Source organism: Phoca vitulina, unplaced genomic scaffold (genome assembly GCF_004348235.1).
Source record: "Phoca vitulina isolate PV1807 unplaced genomic scaffold, GSC_HSeal_1.0 scaffold26, whole genome shotgun sequence".
Taxonomy (NCBI): Eukaryota; Metazoa; Chordata; class Mammalia; order Carnivora; family Phocidae; genus Phoca; species Phoca vitulina.
Genome location: NW_022589729.1, coordinates 3,274,690 through 3,284,453, shown reverse-complemented (window position 1 = coordinate 3,284,453; position 9,764 = coordinate 3,274,690). Strand labels below are relative to the sequence as shown.

General features: G+C 46.7%; 1 protein-coding gene across 1 annotated transcript in view; it reads left to right on the top strand.

Moving 5' to 3' along the window:
• Positions 1-520: 520 nt before the first annotated feature.
• Positions 521-9,764, top strand: part of RXRG (retinoid X receptor gamma) — an 84,187-nt gene continuing 74,943 nt past the window's right edge. The window contains exon 1 of the mRNA XM_032422433.1: positions 521-584. The gene's annotated coding sequence lies outside the window, so the exon portion shown is untranslated. The remainder of the gene's footprint in view (positions 585-9,764) is intronic.

The following is a 9,764-nucleotide window of genomic DNA, read 5'->3' as shown; positions in this document are numbered from 1 at the left end:
CTAAGGCAACCTCCGAAAAACGATCATATGACATTTCCTTAACCCGTTGTCACTTTTGGTTTGTATCTGGAAGTTATAAGACTGGTTTTCTTTTAAAATATCCTTAGTGAGGATGTTTTCTAGAGCCACATTGGCCTTGCCCTTGCTGGTGGGAATCAGCCTTCTGTGCCATTTGAGGCTGTGTCTCTCACTTGTTTTCCGGGCAATTTGCATGTTAGCTTTAGTTGGTGCCCCAGCTTTTTTGCCACACACCCGCTTTGGTGTATAATTTGAGATGCAAAAGTGCTCAGTGAAAAAAAAAAAGAAGCCAATCCACAAACTAAGGCTCTGAGAACATTTCTGTTAGGGGGACGGGTTTGATGACAGCTGCGTTGTTCTAGGCACCTGTATGGGATAATAAAAATAAGTCTAATATCTTGACTGCCTTTTGTGTTTCAACATTCATGCTGCCTTAATCCTCACAATTGTCATCTCAAGTAAGTGGACTTTCTTCATTTTACAGAGGGAGAAACCGAGGATCAGAAAGTTGCCTAACTTGCTCAAAGTCTCCCCTGAGAGAACGAGGCCCTGGGAACCGGACCAAGGTTAGTCTGACATCAAACCTCACTCTCTTCACCAGCGAGCTGTACAGTCGGATGGTGCCAAGAGCAGGGTGTCTGCAGGTACCCAACATTCCAATCTGGGGTGTGACCTCACCAGCCTGTGTTCCCCAAATGGGACCCCGTGCCCATTGCTGGTCTCAAAAGCTCTAGGTTCCACATCCGGCGTTACCTGGGTGGCCTGTGCTGGAAGTAATACTTGCTCACTGTTCTGTAGGGTTGGGGATTCCTCTGGACATCTTCCCTGGACAGAGGACGGGTGGGGCCACGGTAAGGATATAGTGGGTGACAGCTGGTCTCGTAGCTTGATAGCAGGGACACGGGCTGACTTGCTCAGTGAGACATGTTTAAATCTGTCCCTGACCTTTCCCCAGGCATTCTGCCTCCATCTTGTCTCTGCCTCTGGTGTGAAGGATCTGGACGAATTTAATGATGAATAATGACAAAACCCAAGACATGTCCTTATTAAGTAGGATTTTTATCTTGAAAATGGGGAGTTCTGTGGGCAAGTAGACACTCCAGGCGACTTCCAAATAGAGACCTGGGTGGCCCTCCTCATTCTTTCCCACACTGAGACAATTTTGATAGAAACTGCAATTTTATAAGGCTGGAGCAACTTGAAAAATAGTTCTCCTGGCTATAAAATTCACCCCACTGAAACCAGTCTTGTCTCTCGAGCCAAAGATCAAACTTTGCCAGATGTGGTTTCCCATTGTCATTTCCGCTTCCAGGTGGGAAAGCAATTGTTTATAAGTTTTAATATACCAGAGCTATGTCTCCATAGCCAAAAGGAGGTGTCGGTCAAAGCAATGAGCTGGACAATTCAGCCTACAAACCTGGAGATTTACTGACCCGTGTCTGGACATAACTTCATTTATCCTGGTTTTAATTTTGTAGTTTACCAGTGTCCAGAAGTTTGGTTTGGTTCAGAACTTCTACTTAACTACTTGCTTTTTGAATCTGGCCTTGAATGAGTGCTTCCTTGGATTCTTTTTTCTTTTTTCTTTTTTGGGGTTTGTTCTCCACAGCTGGAATCAGGGAGTAGATAGTGTGACATGAAGTGCTGGAGCCACCCACCGTGGGCTTCCAGGATGGCGCCCTGGCTGTGGGAGCACCGTGACCCTGGGAGGCTGACATGGACTCCGTTCTCTTGACATGACACTGGCTGGAGAAGCTCCAGCTCTGAAATGTTCTATTTTTCCATGCTGGTGGTTCAGCCAGCACATGGGAAAATGGACTTGGGTGGGGCCGCCTGGCAGCAGATCCAAACTGAAGTGGGAATCTGTCCTTGAAGGCCAACTGTGAAAACGTACATGGGCCCACAGCCCAGATGCCCAAAGGACACTGGGAAGCATGGAAATGGGATCTACGACACTCTTAGTGACACACGGAAAACACCCCTTATCCAACTTGGTGGTTCGTTTTTTTTGTGCGCTGAGGTTGGGCCATGGGAAGGGCGACCGGACATCTGCTCAGACCAATGAGAAATGGCTGAGACAGAGCATGTGGATGAACCTATTTCAAAGATGCTGTAGATTTTTGTGCTTGATTGATAGATACATTTCTTAAAAAGAAAAGATAAGAAATTGTAGGCTTCTTATGAGGCAAAGTAGCTAGCTTTGAGTGGGCTTCTGGGATGTACCAATCACTGATTACTTACGTCTTCTAATTGCTCCGGTACTTCCGGAAGCTAGGCGTCCTCCGCCTGGGGGGTTGCGGGGGAAGGCTGGGGCTGAGAAGAGAGGGCCAGGAACCTCCACTGAAACATTCACTGCCCTGCTTCTCAACTTGGTCCCACACTGGAATCCCTTGGGGATATTATAGAAAGACTGATGCCTGGGCCACATTCCAGGCAAATCAAATCAGAATGTCTGTACCCCCCCATCCCTATGTTTTAACACCCTCCCCAGGCATCCTGCCGTGCAGCCAAGGTTGAGAAACACCACACTAGTCGAATCTGACATATGAAGAAATTAAGTGTCCAGACCAGACTCTCACTTAGCCCTTCTTCTGCCACATTAAATAGCTTCTCTCGCTCGCTCGCTCGCTCTTTTTTTTTGGTAATTTTGCCATAAATTAAAAGCACACTTCAAAATGTAGGTTTACCAAGTACCTTTAAGAAATGGATTTCCTTTTAAGGCAAACAGGGATTTAATCACAACTGCGCTGATGTTTTCCATGTGAGCCCAGGGCCCATGTGAGTTCATTGTGTCTGGGACCAGCTGTGTCGAATGTGGGCTCCTTCGGTGACTTCTCCATGGCTGGCCCGGCAGGCGGGCCCTCTGTTTCTCCTCCAGAAACCTCGCACACTCCTATGATTCACCTTGTTGATGGAAAACACTCTCCGTGAACCTCTAGCTGGTGGTACATAGATCTACCAGAGACACATTTGTCACAGAACTCACTTCATCTGGGGACCATGTGTCTAGGAGAGCTATGGTTTTTTGGCAGAGGGCACATCCAGACGCCTGTGCCAGTATTACCCTATGGACATCTGGTTACCAACCAAATGACAGCCAGCCATGTAAACTTACTGTTTTTTTGTGCAGCCCACTGTATTGGCCACCTTGCAACTGAAATTCTTAGCTGGACTTACCAACCATACCACCTAAGCACCTTTAAACAAGATTTCAAGGTGTTCTGGTCTCTGAAAAAATTTGAGTTTCTTCTTGTGTTAAAAGAATGGACAAATCGGGGCACCTGGGTGGCTCAGTCAGTTGAGCATCTGACTCTTGACTTCGGCTCAGGTCATGATCTCAGGGTTGTGAGGTTGGGTCGTGTGTTGGGCTCTGCGCTCAGCATGGGGTCGGCTTGAGAGTCTCCCTCTCCCTCTCCCCATGCTTGTGTGCTCTCTCTTTCTCTAAATAAATAAATAAAATCTTAAGAAAAAAGAATGGACAAATCTATGATGTAATTTTTAAGGCATTTAAGGCAATAGCCTTATTTAGACTAATGGTCTTTAACTCAGGCCACATTAGACTCACCTGGGGGATTTAAAAAAAAAGTCTTGTCACCTGGGCCCTACCTCAGAGATTCTGACACGATTGGTCTGGGGTTGAACGATGATAAGATGCCCCTATTGGTGTACCTGTCTCCCTTGGCAGACACTAACGTGAACACTTCCGAATCTCCTCACTGACTTTTGTGGGCAGCCGGGGTTGACCCTAAAACAGGGCTCCGAGCTCTGGGTTTTTCACTGTGATCTTAGTGCTATAGTAATTTCATTCATTTTATTTATTCAACAAATTTATGTAGAAGAGGGAAAATATTTTTGAAATCCTTTCCTCGGTATCTTTTCCTCCAGTCGTCCATGCAGTTTTTTCTTCACCTTTGCAACCTCATTATGGCTGAAGTGGAGATTTCTCGCCCCTGGGAAGGAGAAGCTGGATGCTGACAAGAAAGGTGGTTTGCAACCCTAGACGCCCTTTAGAACCACTTGGGAAGCTTTAAAAAAAATTGCCTGTGTCTGGGATCTACTCCAGACTAATTAATTCAGAACTGGGGGGATGGACCCAGGGATTACTATAAAAGTACTCCAGGCATAATACTCTTCTGTTATGCAGCCAAGGTGGAGGACGATGGTTCTAGCAAGAAATGGATAGCTTACCAGCTTACAATGAGATTCTTATTTATTAAAATCTTGCATATCCTCATCCTAACTTTTGAGGTTGGGGGAAATTATCTAGGTGCTTGTCGTTGGAAAAGATGGAGGTTAGTTATATTATTCATATGATTTTATGATTTCATCTATATTTATTGATTTTATATATGCAAGGAAACCATGGTTAGAAACACCTCCCAGGGACTTTTTGCTTGTTTACTTTGGGTCAGAAAGGAGACCAGGGTGGATATGTGGGTCCGGGTCCCAGGAGGAACGAGATGGCATGCCCACACTAGATGAGTGCGTAGGATAATAAAGGGGCTCTTTATCATGGTCCAGGCAGGATTTAGGGAAACCAACCAGGAAAGATGCAGTTTGTAGAACTGGCTAGTAACACGGGGAGGCATGAGCATCCCTGAGCTGGGGGCCAGGCAGACTAGCTGTGTGGGGAGGGTGCCTGTCGAAACCGTGAACTTGTTGAGAAGGATACAGCATCACACAAGGAAGGACCCTTTCTGTAGAAGAAAATTCCAGTTGAGTTCCGGTCACACGCAGCCAAGAGTATTAAGTCATTCACAACTGCTCCTAGGAGGTGAGGAGGTGAAGTGACAGAGTCTACATTCTGAAACTGGGTAAACGAAAGGGAAGCAGTGGGTAGCCCCTGATTCTGGCTCGGAAGACCGGTATTCCAACAGTTTATAACCACTGCCTCGTCTCGTGGGACTCTGCCTCCGAGGCTCACCTGGGCTGGAGCTTCGAGCAACAGCGCACAAAATGCCAGCGCGTCGTTCATTCATTTATACATTTACTTGTTCTGTTGGAGTTGAGAGATACTTAACTGAATGGCTCCCAAGCGCTAGGTACTCTTCTAGGATATTGCACGTGGCTTCTTGCAACAGGGGCTAGAGCAACAACGGAGAAGCCGCCAAGGAGCCCGCGTTTGGTTCAGTTGGCCCCACACAGTGGACATTCACACCTGTCAGAGGATCCCGTAGAAAAGCATGGGTGCGGTGCTGATCAGATCACAGCTTGCCTGAAAATAAAATCCATTTCTTTCTTTCTTTTTTTTTTATTATTATGTTATGTTAATCACCATACATTACATCATTAGTTAAAATCCATTTCTTAAAGGTGCCTTGTAAACTTCTATTTTGCACTGTGCTTTTAATTCACGGTAAAACCACCGTAAAGAAAAGCAAGTTGGTGTGGAATAGCAGTGCTGGATAAGAAGTTGGCTTTGACGCTAACTAGCCACATGGCATTCCACTGTTGTTTTGGAATTTGCCCTTTTCATTTTCCTGGATGTAGGCATGTGACTTGGGCCCTGGGGGCGGGGTGGGGGCTGGGAAATGCCACTAGAGAAATTTAGGAGATGAAGGAGCCCTTTCCTTGTAGCTAGAGATGGTCTCCAGAATAAGGGAGCGATTTTAATTCATTCACAAACATTTTTTTTGGAGGACTATCGTGTGTGGACACAGGGCCGGGTGGCAGGGATCCCCAAATCATGACAGAACCCTTGCCCTCAAGGAGCCCGTGGTTTCGTGGCGATTCAAGTGAGCACGACATTGTTTACCTGGAGTGTTGTGGCGTTGTCTTTGAGGAATCTCTTGCAAATGGCTCAGTCATTTTAAAAAGAAGCATTTGGCCACCTGCCAAATCCTAACCGAGTATCTGTGACTTGCATGCTGTGTGTGTGTACCTGCCTGCGCACACAGTCTTCATTTAGAAGGAATTCTCTACTGGGATGAGGTGGGGGAGGAAGGGGGGAGAACCGATCGTTTTTTTCTTAATGTTTTTCTGGTGCAAAATTATGCGGGAACCCAAGCCAGCACAGACTGCGAATGTAGGAAAATTCAGGTCTACACGATCTGCTCTCTTTTGACTCAAAACAAAATGACGTCGGCAGGATGTTGGGATTTCAGGACAAGTCCGAGGCACCAGTAAAATGGCTCCACTTCACGATTCCTCAGAACAGGGACCTGCTTGCCTGTGAGTCCCCCAACATCCTTGGTGAGGCAGTTTGCGCCTTCCAACAAATGGACTTAGCATCTAGGGTTTCTTGTTAGGTAGGGACTTTTGCCAAAATCTTTGAACACCAAAAGTGGAACCAAAGCCCAGGAGGAGGCAAGTCTCTGAGAACATGTGGAAGGCCATGAGGTTATTGTCCTTCTCTGTGTCCCTGTCATAACATGCCTGCTTTCGGTCCTGACTCTGAGCAAGTGTCCTTTAGCTGAGATGCGAGGATCTGTCCCTCTCATGTTTGCTGGCTGTGGAGATTCGTTCGGAACGGAGCAACCGTTAGGGTTTCAAGGAGCAGGCTGGCTGGCCAAGGCTAGTGTTGGCCAAGGGAGATGGCTACACCAACAGGGGCATCTTACCATCGTTCAACCTCAGTGAGAACCCGAGACTGAACTGGGTCCCGGGAGGAGCACGGGAGAGGACTGACGTGTTGTTGTGATTTATTTAGGGACATCACAAATTTATTTAGGGCCTTTTGAAGAGATAGGAAAGAAGCAAGGATGGATGCCTTTATAACCTGGGGGTTTGGCGTTTTCTCTGTTCCCGAAGACACCAGGGTATCTCATTGTTATGGGTGGATGCTACTTGAATGCCACAAACTTTCTTTCTGGATGTACCCAGGGTGTTAATGTGGTCCCACAGGCAAAGGGAGAGGAACAGTGCCCCTCCCCCTTGCAAGGTCATCCTAGCATCTCCTACCCTGCTGTTGTCAAGCCTCTGACCTCATTTGCTTCTGATGTGTATGCTGAACTTCAGGTGACCTATATTTAGATTATGTAAAAAGGATAGAAAGCAAGTGGCCTTTTTGCGCTAAGGTCAGAGTTCAGCTGTGCTTGATAATGCTGCTTTGATCTCCAGGACCCTGCCTGTCGAGATCTATGGTGTCTGTCAACCAGCTTCGCCCTGCACTTGACCTTTTGCTTGCCTGGACCTGTAGTTACTGCCAAGACTCTAATCCCTCAGCATGTCACTTCTGGCAAAAGAAAAAAAAAATCCCAAAGCCCGAGATTCAGACATTCCAGATTCTGCTCTGGCCCCTCACAAAGGCATTTAATATAGAAGCTTTTTGAAATTAAAAAAAACAAGAGGGGGAAGAAGTGGTCTTAAGAGGAAATTTCAAACAAATTATAGGATCAGTGATGCAGAACTCAGCAAGAGCAGTTTGCTTGGCCAGAGTCTTCCAGAAGGCGCTTGGAATCCTGAGTGGATTCTAATAGAGCTGGTGGGGATCGGGAGAAGCTTTGCTGCAGCTCTCCGTTTGGGGGCAGGTGACCCTTCAGGGATCAAAGACCGATGCTTATCTCCTGTCCATTTGAGAATTTCTCAGCATGCTTTCCTTTGATTGGCTCATTCTGATATTTTATCACCCTGGCAGCTAAAAAGCTCTTCCTTATGTCCAGCTGGAATCTCTGCTACTTAATTTAAACATCGATTTTCCGTCCCTTGTCAATGTGGGTTATTTTTTTGTGGATCCTTTCCAGATGTGCATGTGGTTTTCACAGTGCGGTGAACCAACTTGGATGTGATACACAGGACATCAGGGACCACTGGCCCAGGACTCAGGAAGAGCCTAGTCCTCTGCCTGCCCATTGCTTGACCTAGGACAAGTCGCTTTCCCTGTCCAGGCATCACATCCCTCCTCTCGAGGGGAAGGAATCCATCACACCATCTCTAAGATTTCTTCCAGTTTTGATGATTGTGTGATTTTGCTAAGAACGCTGTATCTGAACAGCGAATCTGTGCTTGGCATGTAATAGAGACACAGTGAGGATTTGTCGAGCAGGATTCCATCATAGGGATGGCCATCGAAGGGTTCTTTCAGCATTGACTAAACCTTTCAGCCGATGCCCTCTGTCCCACCCAGGAGTGATCTCTTGTAGAAGTAGGCATGGGCGTGCAGTGGTGAGGTGCCTTTCTTCACAGAGTGTGGCAAGCACCTGGCCCAGGAGCAGGCGGGACCTGCTTCTAGTCCCTTCTTTGCTGTCAAAGCCAGTCTATTAAAATGCCTCTGTGATTCCAGAAGGAAAACAAGTACCCATGAAGAAGAGATTATAAATACATCCAATTATAAATATATCCCATTAAAAATATATATTGACAAGCAGCTCCAGACAGTGTTGGGCTTGGCAGACTTGGCCGAGGAGAAAAAAGTAGCCGAGAGTCCAGAAAGCCATATAGTGGACCGTCGAACAACACGAGTTTGAACTGTGTGCATCCACTAAATACGTGGATTTGTTTTGATAAATACAACACAGGACTGTAAATGTATTTTCTCTTATGACTTTCTTAATTACATTTTCTTTTTTCTAGCTTTATTGTAAGAGTACAGCATAGAATACATAAAACATATAAAATATGTATTAGTTGACTGTTTATGTGATTGGTAAAGCTTCCAGTCAATAGTAGGCTGTTAGTGGTTAAGTTTGTGAGGGATCAAAACTTCTATGTGGATTTTCAAACTGTGTGGGGGGGTGGGGGTGAGCCCCCCTAACCCCTACACCGCACAAGGGTCCGCTATAATATTTTCTTGAATGATTCCTTGGTAATATCTTTGGGGTTGTAGATGGCTCTTAATTAGCTACTAAATCCTGTAGGGTGGTCAGAGAAGGGTTTGGTTTAGAAAGTTCAGTAAAGGGGCACCTGGGTAGCTCAGTTCGTTAAGCGTCTGCCTTCGGCTCAGGTCATGATCTCGGGGTCCTGGGATCGAGTCCCACATCGGGCTCTCAGCTCAGCGGGGAGTCTGCTTCTCCCTCTGACCCTCTGCCCTCTCTTTCTCTCTCTCTCTCAAATAAATAAATAAAACCTTAAAAAAAAAAAAAGAAAGTTTAGTAAAAATAGAATTAGGACTTAATAAATATTTCTCTTCTCTATGTCACAGGACTTACACAGAAACCCTGGTGAAGGGTTAGGGGCGACCATGTTCTGGGACTTTGGAAAGAGAGAGTGGTAGGCAGTTCCTTACATCCCTGGTCTTTAAAAGCTCCAGGGAGCCCCTTGCAGGTGTGGCTGAGGGAACGATGCCCCCAGGATCAGAGGGCCTGGGCTTCCACCCTGGGTCCAGCAGGTCCTAGTTGGGTGACCTTAGGGAAAGGTCACTCCTTTAAGCCCCAGGTATATAGTAACAGTTATGTGAGGTAATAGATAAGAAGGCAACTTCGCATAGTATCTGGCATGTGGGAAAAACTCAAACATTAGTTTCTCGCAGTGACCGTCTGGGGTCCAGGCTGGTGGAGGAACCACAATGCAATGGCAGATGGACATGTCCCACAGCTGAGAAGCTCCTAGGACCACCCTCAGGCCACGTGATGAGCTCCTCTCCCCACTGTATGAGTCTGCTAGGGCCACCATGACAGAATACCATAGACTGGGTGGTTCAAACAGCAGGAACTGATTTTCTCTCCATTCTGGAGTCTGGAGTCCGAGATCCAGGTGCTGACAGGGTTGGTTTCCTCTGAGGATTCTCTGCTGGGCTCAAAGATGGCTGCCCCCTTGCTGCCTCTTAGTGTGGCCTTCCCTCTGTGCACACGCACCCGGGGTCTCTCCGC